Source organism: Pseudophryne corroboree, chromosome 5 (assembly GCF_028390025.1).
Source record: "Pseudophryne corroboree isolate aPseCor3 chromosome 5, aPseCor3.hap2, whole genome shotgun sequence".
Lineage (NCBI taxonomy): Eukaryota > Metazoa > Chordata > Amphibia > Anura > Myobatrachidae > Pseudophryne > Pseudophryne corroboree.
This window is the reverse complement of record NC_086448.1, coordinates 672,572,303-672,592,696: the sequence shown is the minus strand read 5'-3', so window position 1 is coordinate 672,592,696 and position 20,394 is coordinate 672,572,303. Positions and strand designations below refer to the sequence as shown.

The 20,394-nt window shown below is 48.3% G+C and overlaps 1 protein-coding gene and 1 pseudogene across 1 annotated transcript in view; both read right to left on the bottom strand.

Moving 5' to 3' along the window:
* Nucleotides 1–20,394, bottom strand: part of XKR4 (XK related 4) — a 481,737-nt gene that overhangs the window by 50,395 nt on the left and 410,948 nt on the right. The gene's annotated exons all lie outside the window — the stretch shown is intronic.
* LOC134930431 (5S ribosomal RNA) lies at nt 420–538 on the bottom strand (annotated as a pseudogene).

Here is a 20,394-nt window from a genome sequence, read left to right as displayed (position 1 = left end):
TGGGCGCACTCTTGTATGTATATGTATAGACGTCTCAGAAGAAACGATGATAAAAATATATATATTTTATTAACACAAATCGATAAAATAGTAGTAGGATATTTTGTCAAAATATTGCAAGAGGGTGGGGGGGAGAAAGGAGAAAGAGGGTGGGGAACACAGAACAAATATTAACAGTGTAAATACTGAATAGCAGTTCTGGGCTGCCTGGGTTCAAAATGACAAAAAGATAACAGCTGGAGGCCTGAAAGAATACCTAAGTGGGTCCTATGTAGGTATGTATATCAAAATTTTTTTTTACCTATATTAGGTTGATGAATCAGCTACATCTCTTGTGAGTATATAGAAATAGAAAAGGTTGAGGTAAGCAAGATGAATCTGCTGTCAGTGTTAGACGCTGAGCCAAAACCGTCCACGGATTTCTACTGAACTGAGTATTCCTCAAGAGTCTCCCACTTGAGTACTAACCCAGCCCAACACTGCTTAGCTTCCAAGATCGGAAGGATTCGGGCGTTGCCAGTGTGGTATGAAAGTAGAATGAATATTGTAATCGAGGGCTCAGGAATCACTGATGAGAGTTCACGAATCAGGAAGGAAAAGAGTAGATATAGGTTGGAGAGGAAAATAGGGGATCTGCTGCCAATGTTAGACAGGGATGGTCACCCTGAATCAATGGTGAGAGTCCTGAAATCAGAAAAAGTGGGAAAAGTGAGGAGAGAAAGGAACAATGCCGGTCTCTGATTGTTTGCTGAACAGATCAGAAATCAATGAGCAAAAATTACAAATGGACAGTTGTCCTGCAGATAGCTTAATTCAGACAAGCCTTCGAATTACAAGGTACTAAACAGTACCTGTGATGCTAATAATACCAATTGTTTAGGAAAATCTGACTGTGAACAATTATCAGAGAATAAATGTGTTTAGAATCATGAAAGAATATCTATTTCATTTCAACAGGTTGATATCAAGCATCTCAAAAAAAGATCTTGTATGGAAAGCATAGCCAAGTGATAACATATTGGTGGCAACAGTTCTATAATACAGAGAAAGATAATACAGAGAAAGATAAATTGTAACTTTTTGTTATGCACACCAGTGCCTGCAGGAAAGTACTAGTGTCAGAACTGCCATGCACTCCAGTGTCCGCAGGAATGCACTGGTGCCTGAACCGCCATGCAAAACAAATGGACCCACAGACAAACTGGGGAACATGACACAACGTACACAGAAGGCGATAGGGCAACAAAACACACACACAGCGAACAGAGAAGCCCAGAGGCTAAGGAACTGGGTATCTCCCTTGCACTAGAACTGCCCAGATGTAAAAAGCAAGATGTTGTGTTTTAATACGTAGAGAACCCGAAATGCTGTTGCTAAGGGCAACAGCAAAACCCTAAAGGGTTACCAACGGGTGTGGCAGTAAACTCCTTGGTCAGAGATGGAATGATAGACACAAGGAGAGCCTCCACAATCCTGATTCTCACTTGCAGTGCACAGGTTTAAGCTTACTGCCACTAAACTGACCCCTGACACCTAGCACAGTGAGACAGGATTAGACAGGCAAGTGTTAGAATACAGCCGCAAACTTGCTAAGTTCACAGAGTAATAACAGAACCCCAGCAAGCTAAACGACTGACTCCAGTCTTACTGCTAGGTCTGGATTGGCAGAGTGTAATACCAAATCCCCAGGCCTATTTGCAGTAAGCAACAAACAAATACAAAGCTACACAGTACTGGCTAACTTTCATGAACTGACTAACCAACAGAGATTCAGCAGCATCTGCTTACCCTGAAAAGAGGCCTTATAAAGCAGGTGCTGTCCACGCCCCACTCAGACCTCACAGACTGTGAGCACAAAAACCAGCACCGGATCCCCTGCCGTGCACAGAGCCTATAACCACTGCACAGCAAAAGACCCGAACCGGAGTATCAGCTGCGCTCAGGTTACTCCACTAGCACTTGTCTCCCGGTTGCCATGACGACGTGGCAGCACAGGGCAGGAGACCCTAACAGTACCCCCCCTCTGACGAGGGGTCAAAGAACCCCTACCACCGGGTTTATCGGGGAACTGCGAGAAGAAAGAGCGTATCAGTCTGGGGGCATGAAGATCACAACTGCGCACCCACGACCGCTCCTCCGGGCCATACCCCTTCCAGTGCACCAAAAATGACAGCCGACCCCGAACCACCTTGGAGTCAAGAATCCTTTCAACAACAAACTCCCTCTGGCCACGTATCAGAAGAGGGGAAGGTCTTCCACTGGAAGAAGGATTACTAATCGCCCGTTTTAAAAGGGAACAATGAAATGTTTTATTGATACCCAAAGAACGGGGCAGATCTAACTGAAATGCCACCGGATTGATAACCCTGGTGATCTTATAAGGGCCGATGAACCGGGGCCCTAACTTATGAGATGGCTGTCTCAACTTCAAATTCTTGGTAGACAACCAGACGAAGTCTCCTAATTTGAAGCTGCAGGGTCTTTTCCGCTTATCAAAAACCCTTTTGGTCACTAATGACACAGATACAAGGGCTTTCTTCACTTTCCGCCAAATACCTCTAAGGACCGAAACCACAGAGGAACCACCAGGCGTGGAGTCCAGGGGGTCAAAAGAATTGGCCTTAGGATGATGCCCATACACACAAAGGAAGGGAGAGATCCCTGTAGCAGAGTGAGCCGCGTTGTTATAGGCAAACTCCGCCATGGACAGATGAGCAACCCAGTCAGTCTGACACTTGGAGACATAACACCTGAGGAACTGCTCCAAGGACTGGTTCACCCTTTCAGTCTGCCCATTAGACTGCGGATGGTAGCCTGACGACAAGCTGACAGAAATCTGGAGATCGGAACAAAATGCCCTCCAGAATTTGGCCACAAACTGGGATCCGCGGTCAGAGACCACATCAAGTGGCAACCCGTGGAGACGCACAACATGCAGCATAAATAATTCAGACAGGCGTCTGGCTGATGGCAGCCCAACCAGTGGAACGAAGTGCGCCATCTTCGAAAACCTGTCAACGACAACCCAGATGGCTGTCATCCCCGAGGATTTGGGCAAGTCCACCACAAAATCCATTGAAATGTGGGTCCATGGCTTAGATGGGATAGAGAGTGGATGTAATGGGCCAACAGGAACCCCTCTAGGAGTCTTATTTCGGGCACAGATGTCACATGCCCGAACCCACTGATCCACATCCTTAGCCACCGAGGGCCACCACACCGCCCTAGATAGCAACTCCCGAGTTCTGGCAATACCCGGGTGACCTGCCGACTTCTTGGCATGGAATTCCAGGAACACTCGCTGTCTTAACCTAGGAGGCACAAACAAAAGACCTACCGGAAGGTCTGGAGGAGCCTGCTCCTGTGCTCTAAGGACTAATGATAAGAGGTCCTGGGTAATGCCCACTTTAATACATGATGGGGAAACAATGGGCAACGGCTCCTCGGTGGTCTCCTGGATTGGAGCAAAACTCCGCGAGAGCGCATCAGCCTTGATGTTTTTTGACCCAGGGCGATATGTTATCAAAAAATTAAAGCGAGCAAAAAACAAAGCCCATCGTGCCTGCCTGGCATTGAGACGCTTCGCTGACTCTAAATATGCCAGATTCTTATGGTCAGTGAGAATTGAGACCACAAACTTAGCCCTCTCAAGCCAGTGTCTCCACTCCTCGAGTGCATCCTTAATAGCCAACAATTCCCGGTTACCCACGTCATAATTCATCTCGGCAGGCGAAAATTTACGGGAAAAGTAAGCACAGGGATGAAGGCGATTATCAGACACTCCCATCTGAGAAAGCACTGCCCCAATACCCATCTCAGAGGCATCCACCTCCACCACAAAAGGACGCTCTGGATCTGGGTGTCGCAGCACCTTGGCCGAAACAAATGCCCTTTTGAGACGGGCAAAAGCCGCTTTAGCCTCACAAGACCAGTGAGCAACATCCGCCCCTTTCTTAGTGAGTGCCACCAAGGGCGCCACTATAGACGAAAATCCAGCGATAAATCGTCTATAAAAATTCGCAAAGCCCAGGAAACGCTGAAGCGCCTTCAAACTAGTGGGCTGCACCCAATCCAGGACTGCCTGTACCTTGGAACCCTCCATTTGGAAACCTTCTGGGGAGATAATATATCCTAGAAATGCGATTTGCTGAACTTCAAATTCGCACTTCTCCAGCTTCGCCCCAAGCCGGTGGTCTCTGAGTTTCTGGAGGACTAAGCGTACATGCTTCCGATGTTCCTCCAGGGAATGGGAGAAGATTAGGATGTCATCTAAGTATACAACTAAGAATCTATCCAAATATTCCCTGAGCACATCATTCATGAAATCCTGGAAGACTGCCGGGGCATTACAGAGCCCAAAAGGCATCACCAAATATTCATAATGCCCTGAGTGGGTATTAAAGGCAGTCTTCCATTCATCCCCCTCTCTTATTCGGATTAGATTGTACGCACCGCGTAGGTCAATCTTAGAAAAAATGGTGGCAGTACGAAGCTGGTCAAACAAGACCGAAATGAGAGGCAGTGGGTATGAGTTTTTAATCGTGATACGGTTCAATTCCCTGAAGTCGATGCAGGGTCGCAACGAACCGTCCTTTTTACCCACGAAGAAGAACCCCGACCCAACTGGAGACTGTGAAGGTCTGATAAATCCCTTAGCCAAGTTCTCCTGAATGTACTCTGCCATAGCCTGAGTCTCAGGACGTGACAGGGAGTACAACCTGCTCTTGGGAAGCTTAGCATTTGGCAACAAATCAATGGCACAGTCATAGGGGCGATGGGGAGGTAGTACCTCTGCAACTTTTTTGGAGAACACGTCCGCAAAATCTGCATAACACCCTGGCAATCCTGGCAAACTTAGCTGCGAGAGCCTGACTGGAAGGCTCAAGCAACTCCTGAAACAATCAGTACCCCAACTAAGAATCTCCCCAGAGACCCAGTCAAATTGAGGATTGTGGGCCCTTAACCAGGGTAACCCCAACACCAATGGGGCAAAAGTACAGACAGTCACATAAAAGGACAATTTTTCAGAGTGTGTGGCTCCAATAAACAAAGAAATCTGGCTAGTGCAAGAGGTAATTTTACCTTGGGATAATGGTTCCCCGTTTAACCCACAAATCTCAATTTCCGATGCCAAGGGTACTAAGGGAACAGAGTGTTTTAGGGCGAATTGGCGGTCCATAAAAACCCCGTCGGCCCCACTGTCCACAAAGGCCTCAGTCTTGACAGTTTGACCGAGGATCTTCAAGGTCACCGGAATGATAAAAGTCTTCTTGGGAAATTCTGACTTCTGGCCTGACAGGATATTTCCCATCACCCTCAGGCCCTGAAGTTTTCCGGCTTTTCTGGGCATGATACTACCACATGACCTTTATTCCCACAGTGCAAACACAACCCCTGCTGTCTCCTCCGCGTCTTCTCACGCGAGGAGAGGCGGGTAGCCCCAATCTGCATAGGCTCCTCAGAAAATTCCTCAGAGTCTGAGGTTCCCTTGGGAAGGAAGGAAATCTCAGTCTCCCTTTCAAGCCTACGCTCTCTCAGCCGTCTATCCACCCGGATGGATAACTGCATGAGCTGATCCAAGCTATCAGGCAAGGGATATTGTACCAGTTGGTCCTTTATCTGGTTAGAAAGACCTCTTCGGTACTGGTGTCTCAGGGCTGGGTCATTCCACTGGGTATCATGGGCCAACCTCCGAAACTCCGTACAGTAAACCTCAACTGGCCTTCGCCCTTGCTTAAGGATCGAAATCTGAGCCTCGGCTGAGGCCGTCTTGTCAGGGTCATCATACAACATGCCCAGTGCCGTAAAAAAAGCATCAACACTTTTAAGCGACGGACAGTCAGGCTGCAACCCATATGCCCAGACCTGTGGGTCTCCTTGTAGCAAGGAAATCACTATGCCCACCCGCTGAATCTCCGACCCAGAAGACTGAGGCCTAAGCCGGAAGTATAGCTTGCAGCTCTCCTTGAAACAAAAGAACTGCGAGCGATCTCCAGAAAAACGATCCGGGAGATTCACTTTCGGCTCCTTAACCCCTGCAGGTGCTGCTGCTGCGGGAGCTCCGCCAGCAGCCTGGGAGGTGTGCATTTTAATGGACAAATCATTAAATTGCCGAGTCAGGACCTGCACCTGATCGACCACCTGTTGCAACGTATTTTGAGGGGTATGCTCCATATTCCCACAAAATTTCAACAGGAGTATTAGGCTGCTGAATATGTTATGCACACCAGTGCCTGCAGGAAAGTACTAGTGTCAGAACTGCCATGCACTCCAGTGTCCGCAGGAATGCACTGGTGCCTGAACCGCCATGCAAAACAAATGGACCCACAGACAAACTGGGGAACATGACACAACGTACACAGAAGGCGATAGGGCAACAAAACACACACACAGCGAACAGAGAAGCCCAGAGGCTAAGGAACTGGGTATCTCCCTTGCACTAGAACTGCCCAGATGTAAAAAGCAAGATGTTGTGTTTTAATACGTAGAGAACCCGAAATGCTGTTGCTAAGGGCAACAGCAAAACCCTAAAGGGTTACCAACGGGTGTGGCAGTAAACTCCTTGGTCAGAGATGGAATGATAGACACAAGGAGAGCCTCCACAATCCTGATTCTCACTTGCAGTGCACAGGTTTAAGCTTACTGCCACTAAACTGACCCCTGACACCTAGCACAGTGAGACAGGATTAGACAGGCAAGTGTTAGAATACAGCCGCAAACTTGCTAAGTTCACAGAGTAATAACAGAACCCCAGCAAGCTAAACGACTGACTCCAGTCTTACTGCTAGGTCTGGATTGGCAGAGTGTAATACCAAATCCCCAGGCCTATTTGCAGTAAGCAACAAACAAATACAAAGCTACACAGTACTGGCTAACTTTCATGAACTGACTAACCAACAGAGATTCAGCAGCATCTGCTTACCCTGAAAAGAGGCCTTATAAAGCAGGTGCTGTCCACGCCCCACTCAGACCTCACAGACTGTGAGCACAAAAACCAGCACCGGATCCCCTGCCGTGCACAGAGCCTATAACCACTGCACAGCAAAAGACCCGAACCGGAGTATCAGCTGCGCTCAGGTTACTCCACTAGCACTTGTCTCCCGGTTGCCATGACGACGTGGCAGCACAGGGCAGGAGACCCTAACACTTTTATGTCTGACTGGTATCAACGCTGCAAGGATACATTACATAAATGAAAAAATGTTACTAAGACCTTCTCTCCAAGTGGGTTTGGGAAACAGCAGAAGGAAAGAAGAAAAGTAGAAGAAAATTCTTGAAAAAATAGGTGAAATGATATATATATATATATATATATATATATACTGAGCCAGTAGATATGTCAGATTAGGAACTGAACAAAGCTCTAATACCCACTATAGCTCAACAATATTAATATCTTAAATTTGAGGGGCCGCTGAAAGCCGGCTGCCTTAAACGGATAAGTACTTGCATAAACTGATATAGACCAATTTGGTTTAGGCAGTATAAACAGCAAGCATCTAAGTAAATACCAATAGATATAAGGGAAATGCACTGTAATTGTGCAGATATTACCCGGGACGAAGGAAGCAGTCAATCACTGGTAAGAGGCAGGGTAAGGTATACACTGGAGATATCCGTATGAAGGTCCAAGCGTATCACAAATGAGGGATAAAACGTATACTGACGGGACCCGGGATGGAAGGAGCAGTCAAATCACAGATGTAGCAGGACTGTAGAGCTGATGCGGCTGTCTGTGTCTGAGATGAAGGTGGGAGGAACGTAATGTCCAATATCAGGTTGCGGCAGCGTGTAACGGCTCGAGCTCGTGGTGGCTGGATAAGACAGGACTAACGAGGTTCAGACTGTCCGGAGTCAGCTGTCCCCCGGGCAGTGGGGGTGTGGGATCCGATGTCAGGTCGCGGCAGTATATGGCGGCTTGAGGTCGTAGCGGCTGGATGAGACGGGGTTCAGGCTGTCCGGAGTTGGCTGTCACCCAGGCAGTGGGGTGTGGAAGACGCGTTTCGCCCGTTCTCCGGGCTTGGTCACTTCCTGTTCGTGGAGGGGATCGTGCGGGCTTTATCTGGGAAAGGGATGGCCGGTATCCAATCAGAAGGGAGGTGTGTCCTTCATAATCTAATAATTGCACAGATGTAACTGCTGTTCTAAATTGCAGTGAGTCTTGGTTGAATTTGTAGTTCATGGCCCATTGCACGGGAGAAAAAGTGATAGGAAAAATAAACAAGGTGTTTAAATAACAATTAAAATCGAAAGACGTATATATGAAACAAGAAAAAAATATATATAATAAAAAAATTATTGATAATAAATGTAGATATAAAGACAGCATATCATATCCACGGTTATATTCTAAAACTGGACATATTAGCAACTATCACTAGGTATTAGACATAAGAAACGAGAAAAACAAGGAATTGCATGAGGATATTAAAGAAATAAGAGGAAAATTTCAAGTACTAAACGGGAAAAATGGAAGATTATAATTGTGTCAATTTTGTTAAATGGCCAGAGGATGGTGGTGTCAATTTGAGGATTATTGCAAGGAGATTGTTGCCAAAAAATAATAAAAATGGAAGTAAATATGAAAAATAAATAAATATATAAAAATAAAATAAATATAAATATAAAATCGGGCGTGGGTGGAAGAAGGGAGTGTATGGGGGGGGGGGAGAAGGGAAGGGAGACGGGGGGGGGGGAGAAGGGGAGAATGACTGATATCTGTGTGTAGGCAAAGAACCGGGGGGGGGGGGAAGGGGGGGGGGAAGGGGAGGGGGTTTGGAGGGGGGAAAGAGGGGCTGTAATATGTGTGGGAGAGAGTCTATGGTGATAATGAGCTGAGGTTCTTGTATGCTAACTATAGTTGTGGGAGGGTGACTGTATATTGCTGGGGTGTGAATAGATATAATAAAATGTGAGGATGGTGCAGTACGGTGAGACTGTAAGATTGTGGGGGAATAAGAAGAAAAGGACACGATTGTGGGGATGAGGGTAAATGCATTGTATGGATAAGAATATGAGCTAAAGTAAGGGCACAGGTGGTGAAGAAAGAATGAATATAAAATGTGTAAAGATGAGTTCTTATTAATAATGTTTTTTCAGCACAATGGTTGTCAGCATCGGACCTATAGTGATCTGCAGTCTAATGTCTTTTAGACATAAGTACTATAATGTAATTGTAAGTATCCATGTTTTTCTAATGTTATTTGTACAACACAGGGGGTCATTCCGAGTTGTTCGCTCGGTATTTTTCTTCGCATCGCAGCGATTTTCCGCTAACTGCGCATGCGCAATGTTTGCACTGCGACTGCGCCAAGTAAATTTGCTATGCAGTTAGGTATTTTACTCACGGCATTACGAGGTTTTTTCTTCGTTCTGGTGGTCGTAGTGTGATTGACAGGAAGTGGGTGTTTCTGGGCGGAAACTGTCCGTTTTATGGGAGTGTGTGAAAAAACGCTACAGTTTCTGGGAAAAACGCGGGAGAGGCTGGAGAAACGGAGGAGTGTCTGGGCGAACGCTGGGTGTGTTTGTGACGTCAAACCAGGAATGACAAGCACTGAACTGATCGCAGATGCCGAGTAAGTTTGAAGCTACTCAGAAACTGCTAAGAAGTGTCTTTTCGCAATTTTACGAATCTTTCGTTCGCAATTTTGATAAGCTAAGATTCACTCCCAGTAGGCGGCGGCTTAGCGTGTGCAAAGCTGCTAAAAGCAGCTTGCGAGCGAACAACTCGGAATGACCGCCACAGTGGTGATTCAGTGTGTACTGTTTACAGTGCGCTGCAGCGCCGCGTCTCCATGGCAACCCTGTCTGCGACGGAGACAGGAAGTCACGGACGCCGAACTTCCGGCCGGAGCAGCGGGGAAGCGTGGCGGACCGGCGCGGACGGCACTGTCTCTGTAGGACTTAAAAGGTAAATGTCTTTTTGCATGTTTGTTTGTTACTTCTGCCTGACGACGGGCAATTAAAGCCCGAAACGTTGCAAGTCTATTTTGATGACGGAGTTGTTCTTTTGGATATTAATACCATGAGTGCCCTGATTTGCCTGCTGTTTAAATTTTTACTGTGTGCACCGTGGGAGTTGTTTCAAGTTTAGAGTGCCAGCCAATCGTGGTATATATATATATATATATATATAAAAGTATAGCGCCACGTGTGAGGGTGAAAAAAATAAAATAACAGTCTGGTATTGACAATATAACACTCCCTTTTCTCTTACGTCCTAGAGGATGCTGGGGACTCCAAAAGGACCATGGGGTATAGACGGGATCCGCAGGAGCTTGGGCTCACTGAAAAGACTTAAGACTGGGTGTAAACTGGCTCCTCCCTCTATGCCTCTCCTCCAGACCTCAGTTAGACTTTGTGCCCAGGACTGACTGGACACTCACATGGGAGCTCTACTGAGTTTCTCTGGAAAATACTTTTTGTTAGGTTTTTTATTTTCAGGGAGACCTGCTGGCTACAGGCTCCCTGCAACGTGGGAGTGAGGGGAGAGAAGCAGACCTACTTCTTTTTAGTTTAAGGGCTCTGCTTCTCGGTTACTGGACACCATTAGCTCCAGAGGGTTCGATCACTTGGTGCGCCTAGCTACTTGTTCCCGAAGCCACGCCGTCACCCCCTCACAGAAGCCAGAAAAAAGAAGTCGGGTGAGTATGAGAAGATCAGAAGACTTCAGGACGGCAGAAGACTTCGGTGACCAGGTACAGCGCAGCGGGGACGCTGCGCTCCATGCTCCCACACACATCGCAGATGGCACTCGCAGGGTACAGGGCGCTGGGGGGGGGGGCGCCCTGGGCAGCAGGTCACTGGGGTCCGGGTAGCCAGCAAAAGCACTGTCGGTGCCTCGGCACCGTTCTTCGGCCCCCGCCGGCATTTTCAAATTAGGCGCGCTGAAGCCCGCCGGGAAAGGGCAGAGCTTAGCGCGCGGCTCACGGCGCTATCTTCCTCTCCTCCACGCGGCGGCAAGGAGATGCTGGGCCGGACCTCTATCGCTCCCCGACATGTCTGAGGCTGAATGTGATTCACCGGAGGAGGTTGTGGGGGGTGAAGTTGTGGGTCTGGATTTGGCTCTGTCGGCGCAGCCGACACCTGATTTACTCACGTTATTAACTACAATCAATACGAATGTAGCTTCGTTATCTAAGAGGTTAGATAAGTCTGAGTCACAGACGCAAGTGTGGAAAAAGTCCATAGAGGAGGCTTTATCTCAGGTACAGACCCCATCGGGCTCGCAGAAGCGGCCGTTTACTCAGGTGGCAGATACTGATACCGACTCGGACTCTGACTCTGAGGTCGATTTTTCTGAGGCGGCTTTGCATCCGCGTTTAGTGAAGAGTATTCAGTACATGATTGTGGCTATAAAGGATGTGTTACACATTTCTGATGAACCTGCGGTGCAGGAAACAAGGATTTGTTTGTTCAAAGGGAAAAAGCCTGAAGTGAAATTTCCCCCCTCTCATGAAATGAATACTCTTTGTGAAAAGGCTTGGGAGTCGCCGGATAAGACGTGGCAGAATCCCAAGAGGATTTACATGGCGTATCCCTTCCCCTCTGATAATAGGGAAAAATGGAAGTTATCTCCAAATTTTGACAAAGCTCTATCTCGTTTGTCTAAGAAGGTGGCGCTTCCGTCTCCGGACACGGCAGCTCTCAAGGATCCGGTGGATCGCAAGCTGGAGACGTCTCTGAAGTCCATTTTCGCTAATACAGGCGCGTTGCTCAGACCTGCAGTGGCGTCGGTGTGGGTGAGTAGTGCTATTGCTAAATGGGCCGAGAATTTAGCCACTGACATGGATACCCTTGATAAAGATAATGTTCTTCTGACTCTTGGTTATATCAAGGACGCTGCAGATTACTTGAAGGATGCGGCGAGGGATGTTTGTCTTTTGGGATCAAGAGCCAATGCCATGTCAACATCGGCTAGGAGGGCGTTGTGGATCCATCAGTGGAATGCTGATGCCGACTCCAAGAGAGCTATGGAAGCTTTACCCTTCAAAGGTAATGTCTTGTTTGGGGACGGCTTGGCGGACCTGGTCTCTACCGCGACGGCGGGTAAGTCCTCTTTTCTTCCCTATGTTCCCACACAGCACAAAAAGGCACCACATCAGCAGATGCAGTCCTTTCGTCCTAATAAATACAGGCGTGGAAAGGGTTCGTCCTTCCTCGCTTCAAAGGGTAAAGGAAGGGGTAGGAAGTCGCCTGCCGTGTCAGGCGCCCAGGACCAAAAGTCCTCCCCTGCCTCTACCAAGTCCAACGCATGACGTTGGGGCTTCCCTGGGGGAGTCCGGACCGGTGGGGGGCCGTCTCCGAGTCTTCAGTCAGGTCTGGGTTCGTTCAGGCCTCGATCCTTGGGTCCTAGAGATTGTATCTCAGGGATACAAGCTGGAGTTTCGGGAGGTGCCCCCTCAACGGTTTTTCGTTTCGCCCTTACCAGCGTCTCTTCCGGACAGGGAGCTGGTGTTGGCAGCGATACAAAAATTGTGTCAACAGAAGATCATTGTTCCAGTTCCCCCGTCACAACGGGGGGAGGGGTTCTACTCGAGCCTATTTGTGGTGCCGAAACTGGACGGTTCGGTCAGACCGATTCTGAATCTAAAATCCCTCAATCCATACTCAAGTTCAAGATGGAATCTCTTCAAGCTGTGATTTCCAGCCTAGAGGGGGGGGATTGTATGGCGTCAGTCGACATAAAGGATGCCTACTTACACGTCTCGATATTTCCTTCGCATCAGGCCTTCCTCAGGTTTGCGATACAGGACTCTCATTACCAATTTCAAACGTTGCCGTTTGGCCTTTCCACGGCCCCGAGAGTGTTCACCAAGGTCATGGCAGAAATGATGGTTCTCCTTCGCAAGCAGGGGGTTTCAATTATCCCGTACTTGGACGATCTCCTGATAAAGGCAAGGTCCAAGGAAAGGTTGCTAAGGAGCGTGGATTTGGTGCTGTCGGTGCTTCGACAGCACGGTTGGGTGCTAAATTTACCAAAATCTCAGTTGATTCCGACCACCCGGCTGTCTTTTCTGGGCATGATTCTCGGCACGAAGTTACAGAGAGTTTTTCTTCCACAAGAAAAGGCTCTAGAACTGCAGTTGTTGGTCAGGGAACTTCTGAAGCCGAAGACTGTGTCCATCCATCAATGTACGCGCGTTCTGGGGAAGATGGTGGCGACGTACGAAGCCATTCCGTTCGGCAGGTTTCATGTCCAGGTGTTTCAGTGGGACTTGCTGAGCAAATGGTCCGGGTCTCACCTGCACATGCACCGGAAAATAAGTCTATCTCCCAGAGCCAGAATTTTTCTCCTGTGGTGGCTACAAGGGTCTCACCTTCTAGAGGGACGCCGGTTTGGTATCCTGGATTGGGTACTTCTGACGACAGATGCGAGTCTCCGGGGCTGGGGTGCAGTCACCCAAGGCAGGAACTTCCAGGGGAGATGGTCGTTCCAGGAAGCGGGTCTCCACATAAATGTTCTCGAGTTAAAAGCCATTTACAATGGCCTGCTACAGGCAAGAAGCCTTCTTCAGGGTCGACCTGTCCTGGTACAGTCAGACAACATCACAGCGGTGGCACATATCAACCGTCAAGGCGGCACAAGGAGCAGAGCGGCAATGGCGGAGGCCACAAGAATCCTTCGCTGGGCGGAACAACACCTGAGCGCCCTGTCAGCAGTCTTCCTTCCGGGAGTAGACAACTGGGAAGCAGACTTCCTCAACAGACACGATCTCCATCCGGGAGAGTGGGCTCTTCATCAAGAGGTGTTTGCAGAAGTGACAAAGCGTTGGGGACTCCCTCTGATAGACATGATGGCGTCTCGTCTCAACAAGAAGCTTCCGAGGTATTGTTCCAGGTCTAGGGACCCCCAAGCCAGTGCGGTGTATGCCCTGGTGTCTCCGTGGGTGTTCAAGTCGGTGTATGTGTTCCCTCCGCTTCCTCTCATTCCAAAGGTACTGGGGCTCATTCGGCGAGCAAGGGTTCAGGTGATTCTCGTAGTTCCAGATTGGCCAAGAAGGGCCTGGTATCCGGATCTTCAGGAATTACTAGTGGAAGATCCTTGGCCGCTTCCTCTAAAAGAGGACCTGTTGTTGCAGGGTCCATGCGTGTTTCCAGACTTACCGCGGCTGCGTTTGACGCCATGGAAGTTGAGTGCCAGATCTTAGCTCGTAAAGGTATTCCAGGAGAGGTCATACCTACTCTCCTCAGGGCTAGGAAGGAGGTTACGGCGAAGCATTATCACCGTATTTGGAAGAAGTATGTTTCCTGGTGTGAGTTTAATAAGGCTCCTGCGGAAGAATTTAATTTGGGGCGTTTTCTTCACTTTTTGCAGGCTGGTGTGGATGCAGGCCTGAAGTTGGGCTCCATCAAGGTGCAGATTTCGGCATTGTCTATTTTCTTTCAAAGAGAACTGGCTGCTCTCCCAGAGGTTCAGACGTTCGTGAAAGGAGTTTTGCATATCAATCCTCCGTTTGTGCCTCCTGTGGCCCCATGGGATCTGGACGTGGTCTTACAGTTTCTCATGTCTTCCTGGTTTGAGCCTTTGCGTAAGGTTGAGTTGAAGTTTCTCACCTGGAAGGTAGTCATGTTGTTGGCACTGGCTTCTGCCAGGCGGGTGTCTGAGTTGGCGGCCTTATCTCATAAAAGCCCGTACTTGGTCTTTCATTCGGATAGGGCAGAATTGAGGACTCGTCAACAATTTTTACCAAAGGTGGTCTCCTCGTTTCACATTAATCAACCTATTGTGGTACCGGTGGCCAGGGATGCTGGGACAGTTCCAAGGTCTCTGGATGTAGTGAGGGCGTTGAAGATCTACGTCGCCCGTACGGCCGTTGCCAGGAAAACTGAGGCACTGTTTGTCCTGTACGCTTCCAACAAGATTGGTCATCCTGCTTCAAAACAGACTATTGCACGCTGGATTTGTAGTACGATTCAGCAGGCTCATTCTTCGGCCGGATTACCGGTGCCGAATTCGGTGAAAGCCCATTCTACCAGGAAGGTGGGCTCGTCTTGGGCGGCTGCCCGGGGCGTCTCGGCTTTACAGCTCTGCCGAGCGGCTACTTGGTCGGGTTCAAACACTTTTGCCAAGTTCTATAAGTTTAAATACCCTGGCTGATGAGGACCTTGCGTTTGCTCAGTCGGTGCTGCAGAGTCGTCCGCACTCTCCCGCCCGGTCTGGAGCTTTGGTATAAACCCCATGGTCCTTTTGGAGTCCCCAGCATCCTCTAGGATGTAAGAGAAAATAGGATTTTGGTACTTACCGGTAAATCCTTTTCTTCTAGTCCGTAGAGGATGCTGGGCGCCCATCCCAGTGCGGACTGTTTCTTGCAGCGTTCTCTTGTCGGTTCACTTAGTTTATACACGGGTTGTGTATTTCTGGTTTCAGCTTGTTGCGGTTGTTTTTTCATACTGTTATCTGGTTTACTGTTACTCCGGTTATACGGTATGGTTGTGGTGTGGGTTGGTATGTTTGTAGCCCTTAGTTTACACAAAAATCCTTTCCTCGAAATGTCCGTCTCTCCTGGGCACAGTTCCTATAACTGAGGTCTGGAGGAGGGGCATAGAGGGAGGAGCCAGTTCACACCCAGTCTTAAGTCTTTTCAGTGTGCCCAAGCTCCTGCAGATCCCGTCTATACCCCATGGTCCTTTTGGAGTCCCCAGCATCCTCTACGGACTAGGAGAAAAGGATTTACCGGTAAGTACCAAAATCCTATTATATGCTATAGGGCTTCAGCCGTCCCCTAAAGGTTCAGCATTGGTAAGATGCTGATTCAAATTAAAGTAAAATGTGGGGAAATAGGGGTTCTGGCAACCAACGGTGTTAAAAGCGTATTTAGGAAAAAAATAAAATAAAATAAATATATATATATATATATATATATAGAAACAAGGATTAATACTGTGCCACATGTGATATAATTCAAATATGTTTGTGTGTATAGATGGCAATACAATGTGACACTCCCCTGTGGTACTAATGGGGCGTCAGCTGGGTCCCTCAATATAAACAGGGGTGGTAATTCCCTGAAACAAGTGAAATGGAATGGGAGGATGAGGGATGTATAGCGACCAACGGTGTCAATTAAGTAATATTGCCAATAAAAAATATAATAAAACTATTTATTAATATAAAAATAAATTAAAATGACCTATATATATAAAATGGGACAACAATACAATCACAGCTGGACTAAAACACTTAAAATGAAAATATAAAACTACAATAAGATCAAAATAAGCAGATTTTCCTTATCTGTGGTATGAGGTAAGTACAGGTCTTCCAACGCGTTTCGTCACTTGGACTTCATCACAGGGCTGGGGTATATAGTCTTCACAGTATGTATATATTTATATACGTATGTGTGTGCTGTATATAGAAATATACTGCCTATCTATACACACACATTAGATACATTAGCATATGTCAGGTCATCTCAGTATGCCTCCAGCTCCACCCCAAACCCCCTATCTGCTGCTTCCATCATGCCCCCACTCCTGCCCCGCCCCGTCCGGTCTGGTATTGCCTTTTTCTCTTTCCTACCCCAGCCCTCTCCCATACTTACCCCATTTCCATCGGGCAGCCAGGTCCTCCTCCTAGGCTAGATCTGTCCCGTCTCCTTTTGCGCATGTATGTCAGAGACAGGACAGACCTTAGCAGATTTACATAATCACTAAGTGCCATTTTCATTTATTTTATCAGATTATGGTCACATTAAAACGTTTTTTTTTTCCCTTTATAGGCTCTCCCAATACATTATTATAACCTCTGTGCAGACCACACCCCAACAACACTGGTCACATTCTCTGCGGCGGCACACAATAGGCTTTTCATAAATTCCAGCACCAGGCCCATATGGTCCGTTATCTGGCACTGGGGGCATGTCCGCAGCCACGGTGACCTCAGAGCATACTTGCCGACTTCTGGGCTGCTCTCTCCGGGAAAGAGCAGCCGGTCGGCTCATCAGGGCAGGCGGGAAGTGAGGTGACGTCCAGAGGGGGGCGGGCCAGAGGTGGAACGGGGCGGGCCAGAGGCGGGACGGGGGCGTGGCTGATTGATCGCACCATGTAAGCCACGCCCACCGCTGTGTAATGCCGCTATTCTCTGCATTATACAGCAGGGGGCGTGGCTATGATGACGCGATTCAACAAGAATCGCGTCATCGCCTGCTCGGACCGCACACTTTACTCGCTAAGTGGGCGGCCGGGCAGGGGGTGACCGCTGAAATCGGGAGACTTGTCTGCCCTTCCGGGGGGCCGGGAGGGTCACCCGATTTTCGGTAGCCTCCCGCCCATTCCGGGAGGGTAGGCAAGTATGCCTCAGAGTCTGCCTGGCTGACAGGCACCTTGTAAGGCAGCTGCAGACTTGTCTTGCTAGGTCTGCATTGCGGGGTGAGAAGGGCTTTATGGCAGGGGGATTACTGCAGCAATGGACACTCCCTCCCCAGTCCCAAACACTAATATTTGTTTTTTATTTTATAAAAATGTACAACATATTAGCCGCCCGTTTGATGAGCAGGCAAGCTGCGGGCATTGGTGGCATTGGAATGAGATGTGAAATGGCAGTGGGGGAGTTAGATGGTGGTGATTTTATAGGCCATTAGTGGTGGTGGCAGCAATCAGCGGTAGCGGGCATCAGGGGCGGTGGCAGTAGCAGGCAACGGCTCGGGAGCAGTAGCGGGCATCAGGGACAGTGGTAGTAGCAGGTATTGGCTCGGGGCGGTAGCGGGCATCAGCTCGGCGATGGTAGGTGTCATCGGCGGGACTCAGCGGACATTGTGGCTGCAGTGCCTCACCAGCCACTGACCTCACCGCACGCCACTGCTCTAAACCGTTGCTGTGCTTAGCAGACCAGATGGTGAATAGATTCCTCAAGCATGCGCAGCGTCTATTCAGTAGAAAGAGGGACTGTGGGTATGACAGCAGCTCCCAGAGTGCTGGGCATGCCCTCAGTGTGCTGAAAACGGGGGCTTGGCTCACAGGGATGTAATTTCCCATGAAGCTACTCCCCCTGTCTCGAGGCTGCGCACTAAGGTTCTGATTGCCATTGGTGGTGCATCCCTGATGCACCAGCCCTGTGCTAGGTGCAGATTCGTCATTGTATACAACCACTGTTAGTGACATGCCCCTGACACTCCCATTACACTCCTAAAAGACGCATCTCCATACGTCTGATTAGTCACCCCGTCACCACCCAGGAAACCCACCACTGATCTCATTTATCCATTAAATTTCTTCTGTGGTCCAGAATATTTGCTTACATAGATTCCTTTAGTTGCCACAACGGTAATATCATAATACAGTTTTTTACATTATTTTTTTTTTCTTATTACAGATGTAGCCATGCGCATTCATCCTGTGGCCACATGGGCACACACGCCGCACCTAGATGTGCGCGCATCTTAGTACACCGAGCTGTGCCTTACTCAGTAGCGGATCATGGTACGGGCACACGGTACTTTTGCCCGGGGCGCTGCCTTCCGGAGGGCGCCGCCGCCAAATCCACTACTAGTGGTGCCCCCCCTCCACCTGTGCCGTTACTGCTGTGCGGTGCGCAATGCACCGCATGGCATTGTGGGAGCAGCACTTAGACACTAGGGGTCATGATTGACCTCTAGTGTCTATGCGTTTCTATGGGAGAGACGTCATGACATCTCTCCCATAGATCAGAGGAGCGGCGCCAGCGGCCAGAGATGGAGACAGAGGGCAGCGGGCAGCAGCGGTCGGGAATCTGGAACGGGGATGGTAAGTATTAATTTTTTTATTTTCAACAGCCACACAAACGGGGGCAATACTACTGGGGGCACAAACTGGGGCAATAGAACTGGGGGCACAAACGTGGGCAATACTACTGGGGGCACAAATGGGGGCAGTACTATCGGGGGCACATTGACCACGCCCCCGTTATGAAGCCACGCCCCTATTTTCACCCGGGGCGCAACAAGGGCTAGAACCGGCCCTGGCCTTACTACATCGCCATATATTCCCATGGGCACGCATACTTAGCCATACACGCACGTCCTGGTTGCAGGCACACTTGCTGTGCCTGGCTTGCCGCGAATACGCCAATCTGCAGGCTGGATGAGCGTGGCTACCTCTGTATATCAGCATGATTATGGGGGAAATTCAATTAATTCATGTAATTTATGGTGGCTGAAAACATGATATAGCCTTGGGCTTTAACCCCTGGGTCTATTCAACTGACCTCCCCCAATAGCATTCTTAATGGCAATTAAAGTACCATGTTAACGGGTGTTAATATTAATTAACAGACATTGACACATAGGCTGGTATTCAAATTATATATCACGCCCAATCTCCTTTCTAAAGTGTTCCCCGTTATTGCACATATCGCGCCACAGTAATCAGGTTTAGCTGCATAAAGGGTTGGGCGCCCTCACTACGCCAGGGGTAGCGAGCTGAAATGATTATACCACGCCTGTTAGCAGAAACAGTCCGTTTGTGCGTTAAAATGGTCTCGGCACTTGTTAACCCACAAGTAACCGGGAATTACTTTTCGCACCAATGAGCCACGTGAAAAAAAAATCCCTGCAGACTACCAGCTTCAGGACTAATTGACCCTTGGGGGATCAATTAGCCCATGGTAATCTACAGCGGCTGATTGACTTCCCCCTATGTCTGGATATTTAAAAAGTATTTACCCCTAAATTCTCAATACAAGTGAAGAGTCACATCTTCAACAAGATGTTTATGTGGAATTAACCAAGCTATTTATACATAATTTTAAAATAAACTGTGAATTCTCCCAAGGCTAAGCCAACAGTTCATGTAATGTACTTTCACATCTTCATTTGCGGGAAGTTTCCTACTGTCACTTCTCAGCTGATCAGGAGTCTAAACTGCCTAAAGTTACAGTTACCACTCACATAAATAAGGTAATCAACCTGACATCATGTCACTCTTACCACCAGAAACATTTCCTTGATAGAAAGGCAAAGAATAACATATTTTTTCACTTATCAGGTAAACCACTCGTACATTGCGTGTAAATTATGTTACCCTGTCTGCTAAATTATCATCAGCAATAGCTATCTGTCACTGTCTTTTATTGACAGGTTTTCATTATACTGGCCAAGTCACATTAAAATCCTGGCTGAATAATTAAATTTTTTAAATGAGCAAACCTTCGGCAAATTTGCAGCAGCTATATCATGCTTCATTGTACTGTATTAACATAGTCACATCATGTCTAGTTCACGCCCCATTGTGCCCTAGGCAGTGCCACCCACTTTCCCAATGGACACCGCCTCAGCTCAAAGGTGTCTTGTTCTCTTTTAGGAGTGTCAAACCAGGCTGCATGTCGTCATAGCCTGTTGCTGCACATTCAACCCCTTGGGACATGCAGGAACAGGTTTCTGAGAACCCAGACCATCTCCCCACCCCCCACGATGG